The sequence below is a fragment of the Aulonocara stuartgranti genome (genome assembly GCF_965226115.1).
Source record: "Aulonocara stuartgranti genome assembly, chromosome: 12".
NCBI classification, from domain to species: Eukaryota; Metazoa; Chordata; class Actinopteri; order Cichliformes; family Cichlidae; genus Aulonocara; species Aulonocara stuartgranti.
Window position 1 is genome coordinate 26,080,582 of NC_138948.1, and position 14,138 is coordinate 26,094,719.

The window sequence follows — 14,138 nt, forward strand, 5'->3', positions numbered from 1 at the left end:
CTGTACCTTACTCTGCGTCCACTCAGGAAGCAGTTTGCTCATTGTGCATCGTTTTGAAGCTGGCGATTGGTCCATAGACAGTATAAAACATGGATTTACCTATCATGACCTATCTTGGTTGCAAAAAACAGATGTGACAAATCATGCAGGTCTGACTGTGAAACGCACTCACGGGCTAACAATTTGAGACCAACAAGTCGTCAGCCAATGACCGTTCTGTTTGCTAGCACAGATAATCTTTTGACACACGGTATGACCAAGATTTACAGAATAGACTTATTTTTCTAATTAGCATGACCCAAAACAAGGGACTGAGCCCATGAATGCATTAGGAGAGTGTTTACACTGTTAGGTCAGTACCAAAAGCTGTTTTAGACTTCGATAGGAATAGAAGTCTTTGAAACCACAGCTATCGCCATTTTGTGGCCTACAGAAACATTGTGGGTTTAAAGCACTTGAGTATTGGCTTCATTTTTTTGATTAATCTCGCGTTCTGTGAGTTGGTCACAGGCTAATGGTTCCAGGCTCCGGTTACGTAGGTTACTCTCTAAAAAGTATCTGTTATCAGCTCATAATTGGTAATCACTCAACTCAAATGCGAGAAAAGTTTTGCTTGCGACCCACTATCTTTTTGTTTCCTCTGGGGTTTGTTTTTTTTTATCTGAAGTCACTCAAAATGACAAAAGGGTAATTTTTTGTTGTCTGGTTACCATGTCACAGTAAGTCGCTTCCTCTGTGGACACATGTTAACACTCTAAGGGCTAAGTCATCATCTGTGCTAACCCTAACCCTAGTCCCACCTTCACTTTGGGGGAGCAGCACCAACTCTTGCTAGCAAAAAATTCTTTGCAATATCAAACTAAAACCAATACCTGAATCCCAAATATCTATTGAGATTACACAAGATATAACACAAATTGATTTTTTTTAATGTATTGTTCTACATGGTTTAACAATAACGTTATCACATCTTAAAGTATGAACCTAAATTATCACTGAGTGAGTACAGAAAGCAGCTTTTTGTTAGTAAGCTATGTCCTCCTGGTGATGAGGGTGGCAGATTGAAAAATGCCTGCATGCGTCTTTCTGAAGGGCAGCTAAAAATTTCATCATGTTGTTTAATCTGGGTTTGTTTTTCTTGGTTATATTTAGATGTCTTTACTTGTTTACGCTTGAAAAAGCAATTTTTAATTTGAGACTCCAGGCATTATTTGACTACTAGCTCGAAGATTTAGGGTATTTCATCCTGTAGAGCTCAATTAGTACATTTAAAAAAGAATTATCAGTTATAATAAATATTTTCTCACTTAGCAACTAAAGAACCCGAATCATGGTGAGATGATGTGTTTGCACTGAGAGTAAGACTGATTTAAACGGCAGGCTTAAATTGCAGATTGTGTCGTAATTGTTTGTGCATTTTGGGGTTGTGCTCACGCATGCCTGCGTGTGTGTGCGAGTGTGTGCTCCCCGTACTGTGATTGAAGTTATCCATTATTGATGATGTCCTGATGAGATCAATCAAGCCAGAGTTTTCTCGTCTTTTGGCTGCTGAAGCTGATAATGCCGTTATGACATACTAATCGTCATGTCATGAATATTTAAATCACAAGGAACACACATTCCATATTCATGACTCTTCTCTGTTTTTTGTCTAGTTTTTTTTACTTTAATTTTTCCCCCCGTCTGGAGTCACCCCCCATCATGCTTTTCTCTCTTAATTCATTTTAGACTGTATTTATAAAACAGTCACTGTCGCCATCTCGTTTGCTGTGAATCTAATCTCTAACATTGAAAATCATTCCCACAGAAGATACCAGATCTGTAATTTTACGCCTGCGCTCCGTTTTCCGGCTGTGACCAGAAGTCCACAGAGATCCATAGCACATTTCGGTTTCCTCTCCATCTCGTCTGTTCTCCACTGCATTGTTGTTTTATTTACCTCAGAGACAAACACCATATTTATTCATGACTCCTCACAAAATGCTGGTAAAATAAACATTTGTTTTCTCCTAATGAAAAGCGTGTTTCGGAAATGAGTTGTTTTGTTTTGGGCTCGACCCCAAACAACTTGCTCTCGATACAACAAATATGTATGAAAATAAAAAGGCAATAATGCAATTGGTTACAGCGTAAATGCATTTGTTCCAGCAACTATCCTGCGGAGGCAGGCAGATCAGTAATAATTCATAAACAAAAGAGCTAACTGTGTTCATAATTCATAAGAAGAGAAACATATACACCCCAGTCATTGCTGTGGCTTACTGGGCCAGTGTGCAGTAGAACAGAAAATGCTTGGATGCGTTGAACTTAAAGGTTCGAAGAGCAGCATCAGGAATTCAAAATTCAAAAGTGCACAATGACCAATTATCAAAAGTTACACTTAAAAAACGATTTAAATCCAATGGACTTTTGTGCAGTTTCCTAAGCTGACCACAATACAGACACAAAGTGAGAGTTGCAGTACTCACGTGTGTGTGTGTGTGTGTGTGTGTGTGTGTGTGTGTGTGTGTGTCTCCGTCTGTGCTGGTTGGCATGAATGTTTCAGTGCTTAAATGGAGGCAGACATATTGAATCTTCACTTATCCTTGGGAGAGGCCTCTGGCACACACACACACGCACGCATGCACACACACCCACACACACAAGCGAGGCTAGGAAGTGGTGTGTGGGAATATTCATACAGCATTAAAAAATAATGGATTGAGACACACCAAATATGGCATATGTGAATACATGTGTGGCTGTGAGTAATTTGCAGTAAAACACAAATTTCATCTTATTTCATAAGATTTTTTTTATTTTCTATACAGGAAAACATTTTCATTCTTGCACTGAAACCCTTTCATTTTATTAGGTGGAAGGACTTATTTTGTAGAGTTGATTTCCTCATAGACATTAAGTGAGCTCTTCTAGACCGGATGCATATGGATGGATAGATAGATAGATAGATAGATAGATAGATAGATAGATAGATAGATAGATAGATAGATAGATAGATAGATAGATAGATAGATAGATAGATAGATAGATAGATAGATAGATAGATAGATAGATAGATAGATAGATAGACCACTGCTTCCTTTTTTTTCAGATAGGTAGAAAATATGAAGGATCTTCATAAGTTTATGGTCAAAACTTCTTTGTTTAGACTACACCTTTTGGTGTATGGCTTCCCTGCTTTGTTTATATGTGTTATGTATAAGTACTCACCGTTAAGTGCATGTCTTAAACTACAGAAGCATGCTCTCATTGGCAATTTGGGGGAGGAAAAGATCTAGAAGCATCGTTCTCTTAACAACCTTGTCTAGACCTCTGCTCTCAATGTACATTACAAGTGGCCTTTATTCACACACACAGAGGCACACACACACAAACTTACTCACTGACTTTAATAGCTATGGTGTGTTTTTGTAAGTTGTATAGGTTGCCTCGAGCGCTGAAGCCCACAGACAGGCAGGTCTGATGGAAGGATGGATGGACAAGAGGCATTAAATTACATGCTGACTGACCACAGAGGTGAAGACTCAAGCCCCAGGCCTAAAAGCTGTCTTCCTCTCTTTGTCCATTGCCTTCCCCTCTGTCTCTTCATCCATTTTCTTCAAACTCTTTTCCACCTAAATCCTTTTTATCTTTAACAAACCCCTCTCACTCTTTATGCTCATTTGAATGCCTATAACATTGATTCCTCCTGTGAAAGCTCAATTGTACATTTATAATCATGTACGCTTTTTTATTTCTTTGTTGGGCATGTTGTGTGGTCCATTTGGGGGGGAATTGTGTGGCTCTGCAGAAAGGGCAAATGGATATTTCTGGATGAATACATGCAATGCATGTAACTCCTGCATGTGCTGTCTGTCGGCAATGATGATTGCAAATCTACAACCATAATTTTTCTCACAACAAGGCACACTAAGGAACAATTAACAATTTGATAGTTAACAGAAGATAAAATTATTGTTGTCTATAACATGATGTTCTAACACACACACACGGTTCACCTGCTCATTATTGCAAATATCTAATCAGCCAATCATATGGCAGCAACTAAGTACATTTATGCATGTAGACGTAGTGATTGATTGATAGATTGATTGGTAATTTATTTCAACATGTGAACAATATACAAGTACATTTAGAAAAGAAATAAGAGAGAAAAAAATACTATACAAATTACATACAAAAAACCATTCTGATTAATTTACATGTTGAAAGGGAGTGGGAAGAAGTATACACTTATTTAATCCCACCCCTTTGCCATAAATTATCAGTGAATATTTAGTCAGCTTCCTTACTGATATAATTTGTAATGAAAATAGTGAACAGATTTCTGATAGTGAAGACAACCGGCTAAAGTTCAAACCGAGCAGATGACTTTGAGCTGTCATGGTTGTTGTTTCCAGACAGAGTGGACTGAGTATTTCAGAAACTGCTAAACTACTGTCATTTTCCCACAACACCATAAAGTTTGTCAGAGAATGGTCTAAAAAACATAAAATATCTAGTGAGGGGCAGTTCTCTGAGTAAAAACGCTTTGCTCATGTCTGACATCAGAAAAGAATGGCCAAACTGCTTTGAGCTGACAGGACGGCAACAGTAACTCAAACTGGAAAAAACGTTGCCAGATCTGGTGACTCTCAATTTCTATTGCGACTGTTAGACGTTAGGTTCAGAATTCATTTATGACCCGCAGCTTTCATGTCAAACTGTTCAGGATAACACACCATGTCACAAAGCTCAAATCATCTGAAAATGATTTCTTCAACGAGTTCAATGAGTTCACTGTAATTCAAATGTCCTCGTCACCAGATCTCAATCCTATACAGGATGCTCTGCCACTCTGTTCTATTGCCACTAGGATATAGTGGACCAGAGGATTTACATGAGCCATGTGCAGCTAATAAACTCTGAATTCTCAAAAAATACAATATGGATATATGGGTAGAATATCACGTCATTATTCAGACTTTTGTTAGATATGGGTACATGAACCCAAACTCAACTCCAGAACCTTAATTTGTATAACTTTCATATATGAATATGCAACTGAAAAGTGTTACATGCACTTACTACTAAAGAAGATGATGCAATGATGATGATGATGTGAGAAGCTGGTTAAACAGAGCTTATTTCATACGTGGACCCGTGAATCTGGTTCTCTTTTCGATTTAGAATCATCAGTTTCTTACTAACAGTTCCTCCTGACTTTTCATTCTGCCGCTGCACTGGCTGCAAAGATACACAACTATTATCGTAACATGCACAGACACACATTCTTCTCTATCACTCACAAACACACACACGCACACTTTCCCTCACACCATCACCCCCTACTCTTGATAGGCCAGAGGGGGTTCCATTAGCTCCCACCACCTGCTGTGATACACCCACTCATCCTTTCTCCCCACACACACACACACACACACACACACACACACACACACAACGCACACTTGCATGCACTTGTGTAGAAATGTACAGTCCTTACTGGCCCATTATTTCTTTTCTTATGTGCATAGCAGCTATGAATTCATTACAAATTGTGATTAAATGTAACAACAGGTTTTTAAAAAGTGCAGCCATATGAGGAAAGACTGCTCCTTTACAAAAATTGTAAATCTTTTTATGGTAAAATGTTATAAGATCTAAGTAGAAATATTAGCAGTAAAATGTAAAAAATGATTAGGAAATTATTCTTTAACCATTAAAATATTGATATAATTACCTGCAAAGAATATCCAGTGTTGTCAGTCTACCACACTACTGACTGCTAATGATCTAGTTGATGGTCTTTATGAATACTCAGCTTGCGAAGATTAATAGTGCTGTAGTGGGCAGGGTTTACATGGCTCTACTGTCAGAATATTAGAGTACTGTACTTAATAAGTATGTACTTAATAAGTATATATATACATATATATATATATATATATATATATATATATATATATATATACATACATATATAAAACTAATGTTTTTGTGCTTTTCTTCTTGTTTCTGTTTATCACGTCATCTCTCACTCCATTTCTTCCTCACTGTTCTCCTCCACATCATTCCCATATTTCGCTTCTCCATATCCCGTCCTTTCCTCCCTCCCTGCTTCCCTCTCATGCCCCTCCTCAGCTCGGTAGCCATGCTGAAGACGGGGCGATGCGCTGCAATTACTCTAATTGGTTGTGACTTCTTCATTTACATGACAAGTGCGCAGCAGTCCTGGGAACCAACGGCCTGCTTTCTGCACCCTTCTCCAGCTCTGGTCAGCCTGGGCCTGAGGTCCCCTGGGTTTGGTGGTGGGGGGGGGACCACTATGAGGAGCAATGGTGGGAGACAAAGAGGTGGGTGGTGGTGGTGGGGGGGGGGGGGGTTTCTGGCATTACATGGTTTATGATTCTCCTCATGGGTCTAGAGAGTCTGAAGGACCCAGACTCACAGGAATGGATATATTAGAGGGGAGTCTGCAGTAGAGGGCCAGAAGTTCAGCATCCTACAGAGTAGCTCTGGGAGCAGATGAGAAGCAGCTGAAAGTTTAAGTCTAGAACTAAAAAAGCTCTCGGAGATAAAATAACAATCGGAGCCAGAGATGTCCTGACATCCCCGAGGAGGTCTTGGAAGAAGTTTGCACTGGGAGTGACAACATTCGGGGGGTTAAGGGGTGATGGGATTTTGGATGGACGCTTCAGAACAATATTGTCTGCTTCTCGACATTCCTCCTGCTCATCGTCACGGCGACGCTGCTACTGCGGCCACCACCCCTAACAAGGCAGCGATCTCAAACAGTGAAACTACTCATTAGCGTGGCCGGGGTGCATATGTGTGTGCGCGCACGAGTGTGTGTGTGTGCTGTACTGTTAGTTTAAGTATTATGAGTGTACTCAGCTGAGCTATTCTTATGGTAATTCAGGAGTTAGGTATTCATTCAGTGGGCGGCTCTAATGTTTGCTTTGCGGATAAAAAGGGGCTTTTATTGCCAGATGAAGTTCACTTGTCAAGACTAATCTCATTTAAACAGCTATTCTGCAGGCCAGAGAGGGCAACACAAACTATTACTCAACAAGCTGGTGGTATTGAGCTTGGTGCTGTTTATTTATGAAGCACTGAAGAGAGCAGGCACATTTCTTTTAATTGATCTGGAGGAAGAGCGTGCCTCTGAAGGATGGGTTTACATTTTCAGCCTGTCCTAAAGCAAAATTCAGGTGTTCATATATAAAATTATCATGGGGTTTAGTTCCTTAAATGATGGTGAGCTGACGAAAGAAGCAAAAATTTGAGTGATTTTTTTTTTTTTTAAAACCAGTTGAGTCTTTCATTTAAAAAAAGAAAAAGTAAAAGTGGGCTTGTGGGTAACCGGTGAGCGATTTAGGATAAATATTATATCAAACAATTAGAGCTGGGCGATAGAACGATAACGATATGTATCGCGATATAACTTTTACTCGATAGAGAAATTAAGCTATCGCGATAGACCTCGTCGCTCTTGTCCTCTTAAAAAAAAAAAAAAAAAAAAAAAGATCAGCCAATCCAAATTAAGTAGCGCAGAGCCGAACCAATCACAGCCGCAGCGTCACGTCGCGTGACTTGTTACGTACAGCACAAGTGCCAAACCGCACGTGTGTTTGTTTGGGAAGCAGCCAGCGGGTAATGGAGGAAATGAGTGTGCCGACTAGAAAAATCAACCGAGCGTGACCGAAGAGAAAACAGATAATGGTTCCAACGCCGGAGAGATTGTCGAACGGAAGAGCCATAGAAGTTCCGTAGTGTGAAGGTATTTCGGCTATTTCAAGTCTGACAAAAAACAGAGTAGCGTGCACTGTAAATTGTGCCGAAAGCAAGTCTGGAAATACAATGAACTGGTGCATGCGTCACACTGTGCGCCACGTTATTGTTTCGGTGAAATGAATTTCTACAATACTGTTAATTCTACTCTCTGCAGTGTTTAAATGCTTACATATACACACAGTTACTGTCCCTCCACACATACGACTCGGTTCTGCTTCTATGCCCCAGCTTTGTTTACTTTTTCCCACCGAGGCTTCTAGACTTCTGATTGGCCAACATTTCTGCACGGTTAGGAATCTAGCGCCACCTGCTGCTTTGGCATGTTCATAGCAGCGTTTTCCTTCATTTCTGCCTTTATGTGTGGACGGGATTATTTTTTAAAACGAAAACGGAAAATCTCCGTTTTCAAAAATACCCGTGTACGTGTGGACGTAGCCTCAGTCTCTGACTGGAAGCGCTAATTCGTCATTCGGCTTTTGTCAGACTAAAGTAACTGTTAAAATTGTTTGAAAAGCTCAGCTATACAACAAGGAGAGATTGAGAATTTCCTTTTAGTTCTCAGTTTATTTGATATTGACAAAAGTTAGTCAGTTTTGTCTGTTCTTCTGTAAAACAAACTAAGATTTATTTTTAGAATTAATATTTTGTTTCTAAGTGGAATTGACAATTTAGTCTGTTTCGTTTGTCCTATTTTGAAACTTAAACGCTTTAGCGGCTGCCTTTTGTGTAGTTTGCAATATTTGCCTTTATTTATCTGAAAAAGTCTCATGTTCCTTAAGTACATCTACCCTGTTGAACTTATTATGGGAAATAAATATTTAAATAAAAACAAGCTGCTGATTATTTCACATTTTACTTGTGAGCAACGGCACATTTAAATCTTACAAATATAGTTATTTGGCTTATATCGTGATAGATATCGTTATCGCCTGAAATGAAAAAAACATATCGTGATATGAAAAAATCTCATATCGCCCAGCTCTACAAACAATATTACCCTAAATTAAGCTACAGCCTCTGTGATGTGAAATAAAGTGAGCTGAAGTTACTGTATTCAACAATAAAGTGTTTACCTAGGCTTAAATTTCAGTGTAACAGCTATTCAAAAGTGCACTGTGTTCCCTGCTCTTCATGCAGTCCAGGCAAAACTGTGACGATGCTTCTCTCTGTCTTCCCCTCATTACTGCGCATTTGTTCCAGACAGTAAAGGTTGCCAGCTAATGAGCAAATGAGAGTAAAAGCACTGCAGCTTTTTGAATTTATTAGAATCCAATCCAACTTTATTTATAAAGCACTTTAAAATAGCCAGCACAGGGCCAAAGTGTTGTACAGTAAATAAGTGAAGAACAATAGATAACACAAAATAGCAAAAAATATAAACTAAATAAAACACATAATACATAAAGTTGGATTGAATTATGAAAAACGTAAAAAAGTTAAAAACAAACTCTGTAAGCAAAAATTGCCATACTATTCAACGACAAACACGGCAGACTAGAACCCCGTTTTTAGAAATCTAGTAAAACGCCGTGTACAGCGTGAATAAAAGCGGCCCCATCTCAGCATTAATCCTGCAAGCTGAAAAAGGATACTTGCTGTGTGCGTTTAACTGAAGTGCAAAGTGACAAGTTAGGAGCGAGAGCCATCTCGCTGTTACCGCAAACCCGGTGCGTCACTGCACCTACGCCAAAGGACAGCGGCTTTTACAAAACGACAGCATTTGATGCCCTGGGAATGAGAACAGGTCGAACTGTTTTGCCTCTCCCTATGAGTGATATAGCTTATACCAAACTCAACAGAGCTTAAGGGGAAACAACCAGCAGCTAAAGTCAGTGTTGTCAGTCTTGACCCCTGCTGACCTCAATGGGGACACTTTTGCTACTGAGAGCTTAAACAATGGAGATCTCCCTTCAGGGGTTAGAAAGAGGAGAACAAGTGACAATGATGGGCAGTAAAACACGTCTTAGGCTGGATTCTCCGTTTCTGTGATGGTTGTATTCACTTTCAAACTGTGAGGTAAGTTGAACAGAGCAAAATGGAAAATGAATCCAGTGTGTTTCCAAACATTGTCATGGTCATAGTCTTAGTTGTCTGCTAAGGTTATTGACCTATACAAGAAGGTGGAGCGACATGAAACAAATGATTTTCTGCACAGGACAGGGAGACTAATGTGCAACAGGAATTGTACCTGCAGTGAGGAAACTTAAGTTTATGATTGCATTGTAGTTTCCCACGTGATGAATATCTAATTAAACTTTTTTCAGTATACATTTGGAAATCCAATTAGTTCACACAGAACCAGTGCGTTAGTCTCCCAAGGTGACAACAGATTAAAATAGATTCAACTTCAAATCATCCTTTAAAAGGATCATTAGGCTACTCTATTGCTGTCAGATCAAGCTCTCTGATTCCAGGCATTAAAAGAAACACTATTACCACAAGCAGTACTGGTACCAATTATCTACTTTGTGCTTTGATGAGGGTTTTTTTTTGTTGTTGTTCCGATATTCATATCTCAAATTCGTGTCAAATAACTAAGCATCCATTTTTTTGCAAAACGAATACACAGCAGTATTTTTTAAATGGATGGATTTAAAAATTGATGCAATTGCTCAGCAGCTATTGCAGTTAAATTAAAGCAGCAATTAAAGCTGACAGTTTGCACTTGATTGTTTCATTTTAATTTGTGGCGTCACCAAAATTTCTGTCCCTAACTGTAACTGTATGTCAAACCATGGTAATAAAATCTCCTGGATACTGTAGCTCTCCTTTAAAGGCAGGTTTTTATCAGTGCCTCACTTTATTCATATCCTCACAGTCTGCTCTTCAGCACAAGAGGAAGGTACACGTTTTTCTATCCAGAGCTAAACGAGATTCTAGCTGTTCCCTGAATTTACAGGGTGAGCTGCAACATGAACGCATGAGTATTTATACATAATTAGCTATAATTATATATTTGTGTTGCCTAGCTTGTACGGCTCACCCCTACCTATTAGCTTAAATCATCATCTAATTGGTAGAGGTGAGCAAGACATTTCCTTTTGAAATAGAGTAGAGGTTTTTGGCTCACTTCACCTACACGTATCTGTTTTTCTGTTTTTATCTAAGAATTCAAAATATTAAAGTGAAGTGAGATGTGCAATGCATGCTTTTGCACTCCTGTAGAGATGGGCCTTTTTAAACAACAGACAGGGACGTTTAACAGCACTTAGTGCTGCTTTAAAGATTTTTCCACAAATCTCAAACAGTCCAGACCATCCGTCCATCCAGGATCACAGCAGTCTGAACAACAAGTACTCACTGCACTGTAAAAAATGCTGCGAATGCGATATAAATCCTCGCTTGGACAGATATAAATATTTAGACTAATGTAACTGGTAATATTTATGTTGGTGTCATTTCTGGCCACCAGATTTGGATAAGCTAAATGAACTGCAACAAAGAAATTGTTTTAATGGGCAGCAGAGATTTTTTTTTTCATCCAGACTGTCTTTTCTTAAATGACAGTCTGATTTTTTTCTTTTTAAATCATGCATTTTTAAAATTTTGCCTGAAAACAGGATACTTTGCAAATTTCCAATTTATCTTAAATCATTTCTAACTTGTCTCACTTGTTACCTTCATTTTCAATTGTGTTGGTAAGTTTAGGCATCAGAACCAACTGGTTGTGGTGTTACAGTGATTTTAGTTCTGCACGTTCTGCATACACATACCCAGCTGATAGTCATTGTTTAGCTTTAAAACGTAACTACAGGAGCGTATGCACAACTTGTACAAATGGCCTTTTTTGTGAGCAGTTTTGAATTTTTTTATGTTGATGTAAAGCATTCAGATTGTATGTTTTAGATGAAAATATATTCAGGTATTTTTGTGTACTGGCATAGCATTTCCTGAGTTACGCTAGAAAACAAAACAATTTTGCTCAGATCTCCATTCCTCTCCTTTACACATATAAACTTTGGGACCAGTAAATACTGTCATCATCAGAGGTTTCATGCCACAGATCACCTCTGTTAGTTGCTGTCTGCGTGTAACTGTGACCTGCTTACGAGGAGTTTGGAGTGTTGCTCTGAGCTTGCATCACTCAGACCTGCAACTGTATTTGCATGGCTTCCTCACTTTGAGCTAATGCAGCTATCAAAGAGACCCCCTGAAAAACATGCTGCTTCTTGCTTGTGAGCTTGCGTGTGGATTCACTCGAACAATTGAGCCAAACCTACGGGCTTATCTGTTTCTGGCTGCGCAGACGCCAACTCACAATAAAGTTTTTCACAAGAAAACGCTCTCCTTCTTTACTTCCTCCCCTTTACCTTGCCTCAAGGAAGTCGTGCTTTGGCAGCTGTAAATGCCAGTATCACTATAATATAAAAGAGTGATTGTTTCTTTATTCTCTGGGGCCTTTGAGTCCTGCTGAGATAGTATGCTAGGTGTGTTCTCAGAAAAAACTGTGCGTCCATCCATGTGTGTGTGCGTGTGTGTTTTCTCAGCAATGCTTTTGTTGACTGTGTGAAACAGACACTTTTTAAAGCTGCCTTTTGAAGTTGTAGATCCTCAGAGAGAGAAGAGCAGCGAGACAGAGAGCTTGCAGATAGTGACAAAGCAAAAGGTAGCAGGCGTGTAACAGGACAGGACACACAACCTCGCAAGACATGTGATCACCGATACACACATTTACTCCCAGCTTCTCAGCAGACTGCCAGATTCCCCGCTGAACAAGCCAACGATGAAACCCAAAGCTAACGTGTGTGTTCTCTTTCTGACCACAGCTGCTCCGCTCTCACGCTCCCTGAGGTGTGTCCCTCACACACACTTACACAAACACACACATACGCTCAGACACACATGCAGAAACACACACAGGAGCGCGCAGCGTGCAGGGACGAGATAGTGACTGAAGATACAGAAACACACAGAATTTTATAAGCAGAGGGAGAGGGCTTTTCTTTTTTCTTCTTGTCACCGCTCTGATCATCGTATCATTCAGAGCCAGGTCACGACCAGAGAGGCATCAAAGATGAACTCCCAGTGAAGCCACAGAAGAAGAGAGAGAAAGGGAGGAAGAGGTCATGACCACAGTGGCACAGAAATGAACCCTAGACTGGGATCAGGAGACCAAGAAAAAGAAGAGTTAAATGGAGGTGTGTTGCTAACAAATTAGCTTTGGCTAGTCTTTAGAGATTGGCCTTTTTGATTGGTTCTTTTGGTCTCTTTGGCACACAGCAATTAGGAACCACACAACCCCTGCTCTCCACAGAGACAAAAAGCTGGAGACGCCACTTCTGCTCTGCCATGCTGACTGAATCCTGGACAGTTTTTGGTGGGGGGGAAAGAAATAAACACACATTTTCATGGTTTATGGATAGAAACAGAAGGAGGTATGGAAGAAGATCCTCTACAGGACAGAATGGGATCGAATGCATCATGGTTTTTGCACATGTTAGATGGCGAGAGATGGTTTGAATGCATATAATATGTGCCTAATGTCAGATATTTTTATTCACTGTAGACTCCAGTCATGCAGGCTTGGCTTTATCTGCGAATAAATGTTTACACTCAGGACAGGACACTCTCCTGGTGTTATTGACCAATCACATGGTGTTATTCACCAATAACACCAGGAAACCAGTGTTTTTGGATGAAGATGGATGTAGTCAAGCTTGATCAAATAAGAATAAATATGAAATAAAAGAGACAGTGGAAGTTGTGTAGAGTAGCTGGTGAGCAGGTGGAGGGCACCAAACAGAGATTTCAGAGCTCTGCATTTGATTGGCGGCTGGTGTGAGCATTTCAGACTGATATTTTTGGTGTGAAACGTATGCTGCTCTTTGTTGAAGGTGACCATGGCCTTTGCGTGTGTGTGTGCAAGAATGTGTGTGTGTGTGTGTGTGTGTGTGTGTGTGTGTGTGTGTGTGTGTGTGTGTGTGTGTGTGTGTGTGTGTGTGTGTGTTGAATTTCTTGCTCATTTCCAGTCATAGCAACTGCAGGGCATCACTGTGTGGTTTCCGTAGGGTGTCCTCCTGTCCTCCCCTCTCTTCACCCACACCACCCCTAAGCCAGTCTGACATATTCACTGTCCTGTTTTCATGAGCATGCTATACGTGGGTCTTCGGACTGGACAATTCTTTTTAATTGAGCTTAAAACGCAGCTTGAATGAATTAAAATTACAATCCATGATGACGTGATTTAAAACAGTTTGCTTTATCAGGAGTTTCACAGCTGGTTTATCCATGAAATGAATCTTCTGACTGGTTTGGCTTGGAAAAAAAAACCCTGCATCTTCTATCCTGTTCTGCACCCAGAGATGGAGACATCCATCCCCCAGTACTCCTTCCAAGGTAGGGAGGAGTGTAAAGTTCCCAGA

General features: G+C 39.9%; 1 long non-coding RNA gene across 1 annotated transcript; it reads left to right on the forward strand.

The window, feature by feature from the left end:
- The first annotated feature begins 7,354 nt into the window (after nucleotides 1–7,354).
- On the forward strand, nucleotides 7,355–13,658 carry LOC309719063. The gene is made up of 3 exons (XR_014280137.1): nucleotides 7,355–7,762; nucleotides 12,543–12,567; nucleotides 12,761–13,658. It is a non-coding gene; the product is annotated as an uncharacterized lncRNA (long non-coding RNA).
- The last annotated feature ends 480 nt before the right edge of the window (nucleotides 13,659–14,138 follow it).